This window comes from Anolis carolinensis, chromosome 6, assembly GCF_035594765.1.
Source record: "Anolis carolinensis isolate JA03-04 chromosome 6, rAnoCar3.1.pri, whole genome shotgun sequence".
Taxonomy (NCBI): domain Eukaryota; kingdom Metazoa; phylum Chordata; class Lepidosauria; order Squamata; family Dactyloidae; genus Anolis; species Anolis carolinensis.
The window spans coordinates 90332729-90345869 of record NC_085846.1 but is presented as its reverse complement, the minus strand read 5'-3'; the positions used below and the strand labels follow the sequence as shown (position 1 = coordinate 90345869).

General features: G+C 38.6%; 1 long non-coding RNA gene across 1 annotated transcript in view; it reads left to right on the top strand.

Annotated features, from left to right (window-relative positions):
* The first annotated feature begins 206 nt into the window (after positions 1–206).
* Positions 207–13141, top strand: part of LOC134292415 (uncharacterized) — a 61960-nt gene continuing 49025 nt past the window's right edge. Inside the window, exons 1-2 of the long non-coding RNA XR_009999658.1 lie at positions 207–4313; positions 9946–10040. This is a non-coding gene — a long non-coding RNA (uncharacterized LOC134292415). The remainder of the gene's footprint in view (positions 4314–9945; positions 10041–13141) is intronic.

Here is a 13141-nt window from a genome sequence, read left to right as displayed (position 1 = left end):
TTTTCACCATCCCACTCCCAAACTACATGAATGGCAGGAGCAGAGTCCTCACTATCTAGTCAAGATGTACCTGGCTTGGCCCTGTTGGACAGTGACCTTTATTGGTGCTATTTTTTGTTGCTCCAGCAGTGACCATATAGTTCCAGAGTGTTCCTGGCTTTTGCTGGTGTTAGCAAAACTTCCTCTCATAACTTGAAGAGAAAAGGAAGGAAAGGAGGGGAGCAATCCATCTCCCCTCTCTTAGTAATTCTGATATAGCTAAAGCTCTGAGCAACAGCCAGGAGCTCTCTGAAGCTCTGTAGCTACCACTGCAATGACAAAAAAAAAATTAACCTTCTCCTGAGGGAATGTTTGATTCTGGCCAAAGGGGGGAGCAGCTGCTTCATCATCCACTGTGACTGCACTTCCTCATTCCAACATCGTAAATTAGTTAAATTTTTCCTCCCCACTTTACAAGTGGTACCTTATTTCCTACTTGATAGATGCAACTATCTTTTGGGTTGCTAGGTCAGCAACGAGCAGGGGCTATTTTTTTTAATTGATGGGTGCTCACCCCACCACGGGCTGACCTCGAACTCATGACCTCATGGTCAGAGTGTTTTATTGCAGCAGGCTGCTCACCAGCCTGTGCCACAGCCTGGCCTATGTCCTTTTCCTCCAACTGGATTGGGGACCCATTGCAAAACCAGCTAAAATTGTGACAAAATTAGTTTTGGAATATATATATATACAGTAGAGTCTCACTTATCCAAGCTAAACGGGCCGGCAGAACATTGGATAAGCGAATATCTTGGATAATAAGGAGGGATTAAGGAAAAGCCTATTAAACATCAAATTAGGTTATGATTTTACAAATTAAGCACCATTAAACATCATGTTATACAACAAATTAGACAGAAAAAGTAGTTCAATACGCAGTAATGTTATGTTGTAATTACTGTATTTACGAATTTAGCACCAAAATATCATGATATTTTGAAAACATTGACTACAAAAATGCCTTGGATTATCCAGAAGCTTGGATAAGCGAGGCTTGGATAAGTGAGACTCTACTGTAGTTGTAAGTTCAGGATGAAATTCAGTTAGTTAATATCCCAGAAGACATAATCAGAATTCAAAATGACCCTTAGCAAACCGGGGAGCTGGACCAAAACTAATAATAAAATTCCAAGAGGAAGAAATGCAAAGTACTATATATAAGCAGAAAAAAATGAAACAAAGAAAAAAAATGCACAAATCTGTTGCGCATAAGCAGATATCATCCAGGTCCAATCCAAAACACACAAACAAGAGGAAAAAGAACATAAATCTTTACTCTTGTCAGCAGAGATACAAAATCAAATAGCTCAGCAAACTTACATAGTTCTTGTAAGCAGCACAGAGTAAGGCTTCTTCATCCAAAAGAGTCGAACATAAAACAAATAGCTATTCCATCATAGCAAAGAGCATTGCTGTTAAGCCATTGTTAATTCAGCATTTCCAACCGTATTCTAACATCCATACAGTTATACCCCACCGGGTGTGGTCCAAACTTGCCTGCTGACCTACTCATAATAATTAACATAATAAGGTTGTCTTTAACACACACATATACTTGATCCTGTTACTACTTACTGTAACAAAATCTAGGATGGGTGACAACTGGCTTGACAACAGTACATATGGAAGAGATCTAAGAGTTTTAGGAAACATAACGCTGAACATAAGGTAATGGAGAAGATAGACAACCATTGTGATTTTAGGTTGACTCAATGGGAGTATAGTGTCTACATCAAGGGAAGTAATACTAACACTTTATTCTGCTGTGCTCAAACCTCAGTACAGTATTATCACGCAGAATATCAAGGCAGAAAATGCACAATCTTTGCTTTGAACTGCATTATCTGAGTCCACACTGCCATATAATCCAGTTCAATGTGGATTTTATACAGGTGTGGAAGGGGCCTCACCTGCATTTGAAAAAGGATATTGATACATTGGAATGTACCCAGAGGAGGGTGACTAAAATGATTAAAAACCCTGAAAACCATGCTCTATGAAGAACAGCTTAGGGGCTGGCTATGTTTATCTTGGAGAAGTGAAGGTTAAGAGGCAACATGATAGCCAAGTTTGAATGTTTGAAAAAATGTAATATTGAAGATGGAACAAATTTTGGGGTTGTTGTATGTCTTTCGGGCTGTGTGGCCATGTTCCAGAAGTATTCTCTCCTGACGTTTCGCCCACATCTATGGCAGGCATCCTCAGAGGTTGTGAGGTATGGATAAACTAAGTAAGGAAAGGAAAGAAAATATATCTGTGTAGAGTCCAGAGTGTGGCAAGAGTCCTTTGTCACTGGGAAGCTAGCATTAATGGATGCCCCCAGGCAAGAGACAAAAACCTTTCCAATGCTAATTAGGGTGATTAACTGAAACATTAATGCTGGCTTCCCAGTGACAAAGGACTCTTGCCACACCCTGGACTTTTGGCCTTCAATTCCCAGAAATCGTAACAGCTGGTAAACTGGCTGGGATTTCTGGGAGTTGTAGGTCAAAACCCCTGGGGACCCACAGATTGAAAACCACTGACTAAGAGTTTATCTAGTAAGAGCTCTTTGAATAAGCTTCTTTGAATAAACTTCTTCACAGTATTGTGAGGTCTCTTTCTTTGGAGATTTTTAAACAGGGGCTGATCACATTGCATGTTCAGAAAATATTATTCAGTGTATTGATAATATGAGGCAAAGTACACATGGGATGCTTAATTTCCAACATGTGAATGATTCATGAGTAAGACACTGGAATCTGTGAAATGATCCACACAAAAAACAGTTAAGCCTTGGAATCTAAAGTTATAAGAAGAATTTCTGAAGGGATCTCACAGTTGTATATACTTCACTGATGTCTTTTTAATTCTCTCTCACTCCCCCCTCAACAAATACACACTGTTATGAAGAAACCGTTATCAGTGAGTGGGCTGAAGGAAAATGGCTCATTAAAAATCCAAACGAACACAGCTACATACTGTTAGACTAATGAAGCTAATGTACTGAGAAATATTCACAAAGATATAAGCATTCATGCAGATGTTGGAGAATTCCAGGGGTCTTCTCCTGCTGACCCAACAAAGGAAGGCACCGGGAGAGGCAGGGACAGCCTAAGGAGCAACCAGTATATTTGTAAACTGTTGGATTTTTGGTTGTGTGTATATGAAATGTAAATCAAGTGTTTCTGATGTTTTCCAAGTGTGTGTTTCAGCAATGAAACAGTTAACAGCAGGCCAGTTTGCCTGACAGCCTGCTGTGACCTATGAGACATGATTTTCGGCCTTGGAGTCTTCGGACTAAGGAATGTGCTTTCTTATTTCTGTTTAGCTGCTTTTTGCCATGCCGAGAAGCAAAAGAAAAATGCCAGCTTCGAGTGATGGCTTTTGCTGCGTTTGTAAATATGATTTGTAAATACTGAATAAATGTTTGGACTTCAGACTGCAGATGTCTTTGAGTCTGACATTGGAGAGGAATTGGTGAGGGCAGAAGGTTCACCAATTCGTCAGGGTGCTCATCTGGAGAAGATGATCGATGGTGTTTGAAGAAACCCACCCAACACGCACCCTGAACCCTGGCTCTGCATTATGACATATACCCCATAATACCTTCAGAATATTAGAACAGCATTAGGGAAAATATAGTCTTCCATATGTTGTTGGATTACAGATACGGTGATCTCTCCCCATTGGCAATGCTGGCCAGGGTTCATAGGAGTTGGAGACCAAAAGCACTTGGTAAGCTACACCTTTCCTACACCATTGTTAGATGGATGAGCATAGACATTATTGGAAGGATTAGCAGGCCATCTTAATGATCAAGGCAGAGAAATTGGGTGACCACCACAGAGAAACTCCCCTCCAGTAAATTTAATTAATTTGCAATCTGTTTCTTAACTTGCCTGGTTTCTAATTAAAACATTATAGAGTGCAATATTTTATCATTAGAGCCTGTTCCCATTACCACAACTACATATTTTGGAATGTTGGTCTCTTGCTATTACATTTCATGTATTTATTTATGGAATTTATACCCTGCTTTTCTCATGGGATGGAACTCAAAGAAGCTACTGAAAGTTTAAAACAAGATTAAGTTAAATCCTTATTTTACATGTTAAAAAAGAATTAAGGTAAAGGTAAAGGTTTCCCCTGACATTAAGTCTAATCATGTCCGGCTCTAGGGGTTGCTGATCATCTCCATTTCTAAGCCGAAGAGCCGCCGTTGTCCATAGACACCTCCAAGATCATGTGGCCGGCATGACTGCATGGAGCGCCATTACCTTCCTGCCGGAGCGGTACCTATTGATTTACTCACATTTGCATATTTTCGAACTGCTAGTTTGGCAGAAACTGGGGCCAACAGCGGGAGCTCACCCCGCTCCCTGGATTCGAACCGCTGATCTTTTGGTCAGCAAGTTCAGCAGCTCAGCGAATTAACCCGCTGCACCATCAGGCCCCCTGAAAAGGAATTACATTAATAAAACCCACCATTGAAATAGTTAAAACACATCTAACAGACATGAAATAAAACAGAATATAGCTGTTTACATGTACAAACAGCTATATAATCCAGAATATAAAGGGAGATAATCCACATTATCTGTTTTGTACTGGATTATCTGAGTACAAACTGCCATATAATCCAGTTCAATGTGGATTTTACACAGCTGTGTGGAAAGAGCCCTACTTAGCCTTGTTCATCTGCTATTCACATGAACATACAAGGTGAGGCAGAATCACATCACTGGACCTGTTCTGACATCATGAAAATCTCTATTTTTATTTATTTATTATTTATTACAATATTTATATCCCGCCCTTCTCACCCAACAGGGGACTCAGGGCGGCTTACAATAAAACGCAGATATAAAAATTATACAGTGCAATATAAATCAGTTAAAATTATTAACTTACATCAGTATTCATAAAACACATTATAAAATACAGGTAGGCATGTTCAGTTCAAAAATGTCTAATGCTTGTATAATGGGTACGCATGTCTTAACAAATGAAAGATCTATATGATCGAGAAATGCCAGCAAAAAGAACAAAACATGCAGGATCTACCTGAAGCCTAGTCTCATTACTCAGCTGGTTCTTGAAGGCACATCTGGATCATGTAATTCCAACACTTAAACTAGAGCACTGGGTAGTGCAAGAAGAAAGTTTTCTGCTGCTGATCTGGCCCAGAAAAGTTCCCTATTCTACACATAGCACTTCCCAAATAATTTTGTCTTCCATAAAGCCCTCCCAAATTCACACCCCAAGCACTGACTTTACAATTGGAAAATCTTGAGTTCTTTCCATTCATTGACAGAGACAATTGTGGATTTTGATAGGTTTAAAAATTAATAATCCAATTTCAGTTATATTTCAACACTAAGTTTTAATAAACCACATAAAACATGTATATTTTCCTAGACAGATGCTTGATTTCTCCTGTTAGGTAATAAAGTATGGTATTTTCGGTGAGGCACCAGCAGTCTTTGGTAGAGAAGACTAAACCTCTTGTAAAACTACAGCTCCTAGGATTCCATGGAAAGAAAATTGATGTGGCCCAAAGAAATTATGACAAGGCATTGAAATTAGGTAGCTTGTAAGATATATTGGGCTGAAACTTTATACAGGTGGCCCTTGGGATCCATTGGGGTTTGTTTCCAGACCTCTCTATGGATATCAAAATTAATGGATGCTCAAATCTCATTGTATACAGTGATGTAATAAAATTGTTTCCATTATTAAAAAGGGCAAAATCAAGGTTTGCTTTTTGGATTTTTCAAAATATTTTAAAGCTGTGGCTGGTTGAAACCATTGATCCAGAGGTTCAACTATATTTGAATAAATTGTACCTTGTTCCCACATATTTTCAAGAAGGATACATTAAATACTGACATTAGTAGCTTTCTGAGGGAAATTATTTTGCATATAACACAGGCATTGATGTTATTATGTATGCAATGTACATGCAAGTAAATTTCTCTGTTTTAATTTCCCCCTTTCACATAATACAGAAGCACAGAGAAGACAGACCATCAAAGCAGCAATTATAGCAAAGTAGAGAGTCACAATATAGCAGAAAGCATTATTGCCCCATATTTAAAAATACCATAAAGTGTTGTTGATGAATCCCATATTTGGTTCTCCATATGTCAAGATAGCTATGAAAGTGATACGCGCAGAGATTTTAAATATCAACTATCCTTTACAGTTGACAATGAGTGCCATATGGTATGAGTGACTGTTTTGCTTGATAACCAAAGATTAAAATGAGTATGAACAGAGAGTACTTTGATTTAACTTTCTCATAGCTGCAGCACAATGTTGTTAGGAAAGACAACATATAATACCGGTACACATGCGGCTAATTTCCTCAACCAAAGTCTCCTAGATCAAACTACCTTCTGTGCTATTTTCAACCTGGAATACTATGCAACTACAAAACAAACACAGTTGGAGTACAAAAAAATCATCTAGTACAAACATATTATGTAGAATACCATAATATTTTTTTCTATTAAAAGAAGTAGAAATAACACATATTTTAAGCCGGCAACTGCTGAATTCACAAGATGCATTAAAGTACAAACAACTTTTTATATTGCTCTGATCAAATCCAAGTATTCTTAAATTGGGAATGACTGATTTAGTGCCATTAAATTTTTTTTGCATAGTTATGAGAATACAGGCAATTAGCTGATCAAAGGGGAAATGCTGATGAAGTGATTTTTTTTAAAAAAAGACCTCCTTCAGTGTTGTATTGCTAAGATGACATTTTTGTTTTTGAACTTTGCAGTATGACAATAGTAAATAGGAAGCATGATAAACAAAATTGACTTATGTTGTTTAAAGATGTGGACATTACCGCAGTGTGATGAGCATAGATGGTCTGCTCTTGTTAATTAAAAGGTAAAGGTTTCCCCTGACGTCAAGTCCAGTCATGTCTGACTCTGGGGGTTGGTGCTCATCTCCATTTCTAAGCCGAAGAGCCGGCATTGTCCATAGACACTTCCAAGGTCATGTGTCCGGCATGACTGTATGGAGTGCCGTTACCTTCCCGCTGGAGCGGTACCTATTGATCTACTCACATTGGCATGTTTTCGAATTGCTAGGTTGGTAGGAGCTGGAGCTAACAGCGGCCGCTCACACCGCTGTAAGGTTTGATCCTTACTGCTATATTTATTTGATTTTTAACCACTAAACCCTTAATCCAGGGCTTGTCTACATCAACCAAAAAACCCAAAGCGTCACTATTGGGTATCTACATGACACCCAACAATTTCCATTCCTTAACACGGAGGAAATTGGGTTGAACTGGTTTAGTTGGGGAATGTTCTGGATTTTTGGCAAAACTCAAGAGAAGCCTCATACCTTGGGCAGAGTGTGGACAGTATGACTAGCTCCAATGCAAACCAGTCCACTGTCCACCACCCCCTTTTCCCTGTGTTCATTAGCACAGTGAAAAGGGCACAGATCAGGCTCATGTTTCTGTTGTTGCCGTATATCTAAAGAATGCTGGGAGACCTTCTGGCCATTGCAGGTATATCATGTTAACATCAGCAGAGGCATGGCCAGAGAGAAGGAAGGGGAATTGTGCCAATGGTGGCAACAGGGAAGATAAGGTGACAGTCCAGTAGAGCCGAATTAGTTTGGAATTGTGTTGACCTCTGGGTTAGGCAAAGAGTGTGTAAACTCTTCCCAGGCCTCCAGGGCTAGTCTGGACTAGTTTTGCTCCAGACTGGCCACAAAATAACTGGCCACTCTAGACAGGCCCCCAGAAGGTATCTGCTTCCATGGATCTATGATGAATAAGCAAATAGGCAATGTGATCGTTCTTACTGCTTTCTTAAATAAAATAAAAAACCTTAATTGGAGTAATTTTTTAATGTTTTAAATATTAGACTTTAATGTTGCACTGGGAGAAAGGCAGAATATAAAATACTTCTCTAAATAGAAGGGAAGATTCTCCTATTTCCATTTTGGTGGTAGGCAGTTATGTACCTGTATTACTTTTTGGAAATGATGTGCTTTTGCTGTGTCTCTAAGGCTGACACAATTTCTGAACACATTTAGATTGCTCTCTAAAAAGGACTTTCTTGCAAAAAACATAAATTACAAGAAGGTAAAATTGATACCTCCTTAGTTATAACTGACAATTTCTAACAGTCAAAGGCTTCTTTCTAAAGATTTCTCAAAACACACACCTAGTTTATACGAACAAAAAAAAAAAGAAATCACAAACTCGGGGGGTGATGGTTCTAAGATCTATGTTGGTCAGGGATGAGGATAATATCAGTATCATGTTCTCCCACTTTTTAACCTTTCTGTGTCAAATATGACAACATTGCAGGGCTGGATGAATTTTTAGAGGTGAACTGACATGGAATTTTATTTATTATTATTTATTTACAGTATTTATATTCTGCCCTTCTCACCCCAAAGGGGACTCAGGGTGGCTTACAATGCACATATAAATGGCAAACATTCAATGCCATTATTAGACATACAACATATAGACAGACATAGAAGCAATTTAACATTTTTCCAGCTTCTGGCTTCATGAGAGTATGCTTTATTCTGGCCACAGGGGGAGCTGCCGCTTCAGTGTCCACTGTGACACCGCGTCCTTTTGATGGTAGTACTTCCTCATTCCTTTCCACATGCTGCTGGCAGTTTTTATGGTGTTGTAAATTAAGTTAAATTAGCCTCCCTGCATAAGTGGTACCTTGAATTTTTTATTCAACAGGTTCAACTGTTTTTTGAGCTGCTTAGGTGGGCAGCGAGCTAGGCTATTAATGGTTGGGAGCTCAATCCGACCCGGTTTTTGATCCCATGACTTCTTGGTCAGTAGTGATTTATTGCAGCTGGTTACTTACCAGCTGCACCACAGCCCGGGCTGATACCTGCTAATAGATAATGTTTAAATAGATAATGTTGGTCCCAGTATAAAGAGTGGACAAATTAGTCCTTGTTTGTTATATAGTCGATAAAGATGTAGAATGATAGGCAGTCCCAGAAAAGCAACAACTACACCAGTCTGGTGGTTTCCATTGTGCAAGTCATTCTTAGGACCCAGCTGCTCAGCACAACCTAAAATAAGGGCAGCTAACATTCATCTGTCAGTGGTACAGAGTGATACTGGATTGCTATCTGCTTATTTCTGGGAGCCACGGCTTTGTGCAGAGCTCTTAGATTCATGTAAAACTTATGTGATCTCCACCCCCTTTACATGCAGAAATCATACCCTTAATTAGATCTTTAAAACTGCCCCCTCCCCAAATATGATATATTAAAAATTTATTATGCCTCTAATGTCCTTAGTGGTCAAACTGCCCTGTAAGGTCCAGCAGCAAACCAGGGAAGAGTATTTGGTATGAAACATTTGGGACCTACCTTTTATTTCAGTTTTTCCTTTCTGGTTTCAAAACCTATAAGATGAACTTGATTCATTTTTTTTTTAAAAAAGAAGTTCTTTTCATAAAAGGTTGTTTGAACTTGAATCTCAGGCGCTGTTGGTATTCATACTGTACCTACTCTGCACATTATTTGGGGCCAGGCTTTGAAGTTTTCTGTATCTTCTGGGTATTCTAGCTAATTCAATTCATTGTGAGAACACAGAAAAAGGAAATGGGGGGAGAGAGAGCAAAGAAGGGAGAGGGGAAAAAGCCTTGGTATCATCATATAAGTTGGCAAAAGGTTTGAAATGTGAGCAACTTCATACTTTTTTACTTTTCACAAAAGAAAATCTTCCGATTATAAGTTAGGAGTGCGGGAGGTGGAAAAAGCATTGCTGGATCATAACTGGTCCTCTTCCATCTCTGTCATTTAAAAAACAAAATCCTTCATCTTTCTTTTTCACTCCACATTTTGGCATATGTCATGACTGAGGCATTTAAATGGCACTCAAATAGGCATTTTATTTCCTTGCAGGTAGTGCTGGAGTCTCCTGTTCACTCTTAACAAACATGAATATTAATTCATTTAAGAAGAGAGACTGGAAAACAAGGGGAAGGAGAGAGAAGGAGGTAAGTAAAGGTGGGAGAGATAGATTTTACTATTTTTGGTGAGGATAACAACTGTGAGCACAACAGCTAGGGTTGGTTGTTAAAACTGGTCAGAGTGGAAGGGTGTGTCTTTGTTGACAATAAGCTGCCTACGTCTTCTGGACTGACCTTGGCTATACTTTTTGATCACGTCACATTTGGTAATGATGCCTTGATATCCAAAGAGCTCTTCCATAAGTAGTAGCTTTGGTTCAGCAGCCAGCTACATCTCTATCTTGAAAGGAATAAGCTAACAGCATGTCCAGTATCAGTTATTCCAGTGGGACTGTATTTGAAAATATGCAGTTTAGAAATTTCAGACAGTATAGAATGCAAAATTACAAGGATAATGGGGTTGTTGTATGTCTTTCGGGATGTGTGACCATGTTCCAGAAGTATTCTCCCCTGACGTTTCGCCCACATTGCCCACAAGGATAATGGTTGAAATAGAAGTATGAGAGAATAAGATCCAAAGAATAAGTTTCAGCTGGTCAGTCAACTCAGTTTTAAAAGTATTTTTAGGTGCTGATTAAAAATACAATAAAAATGCCATACCACAAATAATGCTTTCACAAATTTGATAGTTTTATCAATTTGGTTTTGATTAAGTGTGCATGCTAATGTCCCACTCCAATTTCTTTTAGCACTGCTTCTTGGCACGAGGTTGGACAGGATGGCCCATGAGGTCTCTTCCAACTCTGTGACTCTATGATTCTATGAACAGATTTCCATATCAGCAAATTAAAGTTTTTTTTGAAAGTCCATTAAAGACTTCAATCGCCCCCTTTTTATTGTTGACTATTTTAAAAAGGTAAAGGTTTCCCCTGACTTTAAGTCCAGTCGTGACCGACTCTGGGGGTTGGTGCTCATGTCCATTTCTAAGCCGGAGAGCCAGTGTTGTCCATAGACACCTCCAAGGTCATGTGGCTGGCATGACTGCATGGAGCGCCATTACCTTCCTGCCGGAGCGGTACCTATTGATCTACTCACATTTGCATGTTTTCGAACTGCTAGGTTGGCAGAAGCTGGGGCTAACAGCGGGTGCTCGTTCCGCTCCCGGGATTTGAACCTGGGACCTTTTGGTCTGCAAGTTCAGCAGCTCAGAACTTTAACACACTGTGCCATCAGGGACCCCTATTTACTATTTACTGCCCCTCAAAATCTTACTCAGTTGCATATTACAAAAACAAGTTGAGGAAAAAAAGTGTATGTGAAGGAGTTTTTATTACTATCCTTATGATAATGTTTTATTAAACAGTGAGTTCATGAACAGTAAGGAATGCTGCAATTACAAAACTCAGCATAGATTTCTAGAAAATAAGGCTGGATTCAAGATTATCAGATTATCGCAGATTATCTGGCAATGTGGAGTCACACAATCCAGTTCTAAGATAATCTGAGATAAGATCCTGTGAATATAAGGACAGTGTAGAAGGGGTCTTAGTCATGTTATTAAAATAGATTAGATCTGGGAATACTGTCAATGCAGATAATCTGGATTTTATATGGTCGTGTAAAAGGGGCCTCAGTCAATGAAGGTCCAGAAGTGAAGGTCCTTGCAGAAAGACATATAGTAATGTATGAGAACTAATGAGGTCCCTATTGTTAGAGTGGTGTATCCAATGGACATGTTTCTTTGGTACTTGTTATTCGTATTCTGTATTCATATTCTTGCCACAAGTAATCAATACATTGCACGTTGTTCTTCAACACAGGTGATCTTGGTTCATCTTGGTGATTCCAGAATCTGATTTGACAAATGGAGAGCAGCTCCTGGATTCAGATATTAGGCTTTTAAAAACGTGCACAAACGGTAACACTGTGCATACAGATATATTACACAATTTGTTATGGAATCACGGCCCACTACCTGTAATTTTCAACATAAAAGCTGAAAGTTTTTTTGTAATTCTACTATGCGGTCTTGCATTTGCTGCCAAGCAACACAATTTTAAAGTGAACAAATGTTATTGACTTCAATTCACCTATCAGAACTTGAGATATTTCTGTTGTTTTCTTCTTTCTTCAAGACATATAATGTCCTTTTGGAGTTTTATTTTGAAATCTTGCATCTCTTCTATCAAAGAAGCAGGGGGTTGGTGGTGGATAATAGCAATGGTGGAATTTTTATTACCTAGGCAATGTTGTTTGATGGTGCACTTTGAGACAATTTATATTGTGTCATAATGAGTCTGACATCTGCCATAATGACATCTGTTGCAGCAAAGTGAAACGAGATAAGACATAAATCATTAATATTTCCAGGATTTCAGTCTGAAACTTGAACATATCAACAATGCTTCATTGGCTGAAATATTTCAGTCTCAAAACAGCCAGGCAAGTTCATGCTAAACAAAGAAATATCCTATCACAGGACTTTAAAATGTCCATTTTTGAAAAGAAAAAAATATAATATCTAGCTTGTGGCCATATCTGTTAGTGTGCATTTATGTAATAGAGCGACAAGGTACAATAGAGTCAGGGTTATCAAAACCAAATTTATTCATAAAACTGTCAAAAAAGTATGACAAGAAGAGGCTTAGGTCCCATTTACACTGCTATATAAAATCTAGGGTATCTGCTTTGAACTGGATTATATAGTAGCGTAGACTCAGGCCACTTCTACATTGCCATATAAAATCCAGATTACCTGATCTGAACTGGATTATATGGCACTGGTTAAAATCCAGTTCAAAGAAGATAATGTGGATTCTCTACTTTGATAATCTGGATTATACGGCAGTGAAGAAAGGGCCTAAATGTTAGAAAGTACAGTGGTTAACAGAGGTGCAAGAAGAATTTGGAAATCTACCATCCTTCCTTTTATTGAATATTTTCCCCTTTAAAAAATATTTGCATGTCATAAATTACCACACAAGGAAACGGTTGTGTGAAACACCTTCTTCAAATGTACTAGCATAATAGACCCCTTCTACACTTCCATATAAAATCCAGATTATCTGCTTTGAACTGGATTATATGGCAATGTAGAAGGGTTCATAGACATAGGAAGCTTTCTAGGTGGAAGAGCATGTGAAAATGTGACTGTACTCTTCTAGTCTCACACATCATTGTACAGTCCA